Source organism: Atta colombica, unplaced genomic scaffold (assembly GCF_001594045.1).
Source record: "Atta colombica isolate Treedump-2 unplaced genomic scaffold, Acol1.0 scaffold107, whole genome shotgun sequence".
In the NCBI taxonomy this organism is placed as follows: domain Eukaryota; kingdom Metazoa; phylum Arthropoda; class Insecta; order Hymenoptera; family Formicidae; genus Atta; species Atta colombica.
Genome location: NW_017259192.1, coordinates 4398026 through 4401770, shown reverse-complemented (window position 1 = coordinate 4401770; position 3745 = coordinate 4398026). Strand labels below are relative to the sequence as shown.

The 3745-nt window shown below is 29.5% G+C and overlaps 1 protein-coding gene across 3 annotated transcripts in view; it reads left to right on the top strand.

Annotated features, from left to right (window-relative positions):
* LOC108692919 (peripheral plasma membrane protein CASK) overlaps positions 1 to 3745 on the top strand; it is a 191048-nt gene that overhangs the window by 40828 nt on the left and 146475 nt on the right. The gene's annotated exons all lie outside the window — the stretch shown is intronic.

Here is a 3745-nt window from a genome sequence, read left to right as displayed (position 1 = left end):
TATAATTTAATTTATTATTATATTTCCATCATAATTTTATATATTGTACAATGTGAAAAACATTCACAGAATATAATATAATAATATCAAACTTTTGGAAAATTAGAATACGTATAAACATAAAATATATATTAAAATATGTGCATATGTGAGTTGAATGCGCTGTATATAAATTATAAATAAAATTCCTGAAATCTACGCGAATTATCATCTGAAGAACGTATAGATATTTATGCATACATACTTTATAACAATAATTGATATTAACAATGTTATTATTGACAGCGAATTTTTATTTTTATAAAAAAATGATTTAATTCTTTTGTTTAATAACAATTCTCAATCGAGCAGAATTAATCATGGCTTTAAATGATGGGAAAATATTTGCAATATGGAAAGTAAAATGCGTGATAAATCGTTTTCGAAATTTAAAAGGAATAAAAATGCAAAAGCAATAAAAATTTGAAAGAATTTGGCATGAATCGATTTGTGAGATGAGAAAGTATTTTGAATGGCACGCGGCCTTGACTTTGTCGTTACAATGTACCGAGAGTGTCATAAAGTCTTTTTAGTTAAACTTCTTGCACAGTTCATCTCTTTCTTTTTTTTTTCTCCACATTAAAGAAAAAAAAGAGAAAAAAATCGTGGAAGAAGTTCGATTAAAAGGAATAATCTAGATATAAAATATAAACAAAGGTCGCCGCTCTAGCAAGCGCGCGCCGAATTGTTTACGTGAGGTCATCATGTTATCAGTTACATTCGCAGTTGTACACCGATAGTGGAACGAATAGCAGTGTGAACTGTTCCATATTCCATCGCGTTATTTTTCGAACAGACAATTAGCAACAATTGTAATTTCGCGCGATTAGTTAATTCCTACAATTGACGACTCGGAAGAGTGTCGAAGTGATAATTACTGTATTTTAAATTTTTTATCGATTCGCCAAGTTTTTGTTTCGAAAACATGAAATATACGTAAAATAGACGTATTCGTGATTATATTGTATTTTATTTGTTAATGGCACAACACGAATTCGGCGATATTGGTGATTTATTACAATTTTTCTTCAAAATTCTTTTGTTGCGCTAATTTGAGAAATTTTACGCATGTCGAACGAATTGTACTATCACAATTCTACGCAACTTACTTTCTTCGCGTTGTTTTTCCTTTATAATATAATATCATACATACCGCGAGCGATTAATATCGAAAGTTTAATATATCAGTTCTAATTAACTATGTAAATTTAATTAATCGTATGAAGTTTTTGCTTGAGCATTTTTCGATCATTTATAGAACTTCACACAGTGCCTGTGTTCTGTCTGGAATATATCTCAGATATAAGGTCTGTTCTTTTTTGCTGAATTTTTTGCACAGTTCATTTTTTTCTCTTTTTCTCTTTTCCAATGTGAAAAGAAAAGGAAGAAAAATAAATCATGCAAGAACTTTAGACTAAAAAAAACAGACCTATAATAAAAAGAATAAGGAATAATAAATTTCAGTTTATCTAAAGTCGAATATACCGAAATACACGTTTCTGATAGGTTGAAATCTGTTCCTTGTTTCTTATTCTTTATTCCTTTCATTGTGTCTGAGCTAAAGCTTTAAATATAATAAAAAGGCACAAGCAATAGAACAGGAAATAAGAGATTTCAACTTATCAGAAATCTTGCATTCTAGTATGTACGATTTCTGGTTGAAATCTTTTATTATCTGTTTCTACTACATATGCTTTTCTTTCCCGTTTAATTTTAAAGCGGGGAGCAGACTCTTGCATGATACATAAGAAAATGAATCAAAGTTCTTTACTTCCTTACTTTTTATGAAATAAAGGACTCTAATTCATTTTCTTATGCATTACGCGTTATGTAAGAATCTGTGCCTCCCTGCTTTAATAGCAATTTGTTATCATTACTTTGTTGTCGCGCGTTTTTTATCATGTATTGGGTTGTCTGGAAAGTTCGTGCCGATTTTGAAGGAAAATTGAAACGCAGAAGATTTAAATTTTTAATTTCATTTATTATATTTAAATCTTTTGCGGCACGAACTTTCCGGACAATCCAATATAATACATGCGCAACGACACTATAATTGAGGCTTGCTCTACAATTGTATCGTGAGAAAAAAATTTATCAATCATTCTTACATTTAACTGTAAACGATTAATTTTTTATTAGCTTATAATTTATAACTATTGCAAGATCGATTTAAGAGGCACAGACACGAAACTTCGGCTTCAAGTCGAGCAGCTCAATTAGTCGCAGATTTAATTAGTAAAGTAATCATGACCTCAGTATTTTAATTTTTGTTGTCATGTATGTATTGGTCATTGAAATGCTTTCGTATGATTGGAAGACGTTTCGTGGTAAATTCGTGGGTGAATGCATTCCGCGAATGTTTTCATCTTTAATAATTTTAAACGTATGTCGATTTGCTTGCCAGATTTGTAACGCCAGATAATTTCAAACCGCAAACATATATTTATAGCGCATATCATATATTTACCATGAAATTATCGAAAATGCTTAGTAGAAACAACATAACTACTTTAGCAGAAAAAGCAACTTTGAACGTTTTATTCTTTAATATGATTAATTAGTTTATCTCATGACACAATTGTAGAGCAGGCCTTAATTACAGTGTCGTTATATTGTTACGCGTTATGTATTATACATACATGATAAAAAACTGCGCAACAAAGTAATGATAATGAATTTCCATTAAAACAGGGAGACACAGATTCTTACATAACGCGTAACGCATAAGAAAATCAATTTAATAAGTAACTAAAGACAAGACTAATTACATGAAAGAATTTTACAACAGTTGCAAAGTTGCGTTTTCTGCTTGAACGTAGCCTATAGCAATGTCGCGACACGGCGCGACGAGTGAAGTTGGCTACGCACTCGTACTCGCCGTTTGAAATTTCATCCGTTAGTACCTCGAAGCTCGGAACATTATGGGAGTCAAATAATATTCGTAGCTTGTTTACTCTCGCTTCGCGCAATTACTCTTTTTTCACATGTATTATTGTGTGTCGTGATGTATCAAGATGTGTCGGGAGTGCCGTACAAATAAATCCACACAAGTAAATCCACAATTGTAGTTAACCTCTTTCGCGAATGAGTGCGAATGTGACAAGGAAGTCTGAAAGACAGAAGAGATCCTATTGGGAAATATATTTGGAGAGGACTATTGGGAAATATCAGGCAACGACGGAGCAACTTTAAGGTGAGTTTATTATTTATTTATTTTATTAGTTTATTATTTATTTATTACTTTTCATATAAATCTTTAGAAAATTTTTATAAAAGTTCATATAAAAAAAATTATTTGACCCATTATGGAGTTTATTTACAGATTTATTTAAAGTAGGAATAAAGTTTAATACATGCAGTAATTTTTTTAAATATTAATTATTTTATTATAACATTAATATATTTTACAGATTAATGTTTATTATAACTCCGCTGCTGCGCATTGTACTGGTGAGTGCTAAATAACTTTTTATCACACATACAAACATAATTTTTAAGACAATGGTTTGAAAATTATATCCTATACACAAATATATTATTATACAAATAAAATACATGAAATAATCAAGAAAATTAAAAAAAAATAAATCTTTTTTATTATTATAATGTACAAAAATTTGAATTTGCATTGATACATGCATACATATAGATAAATGTAACAATGAAATAATTTTATAAACTTAAATTTTATAAATTACTTGATGTA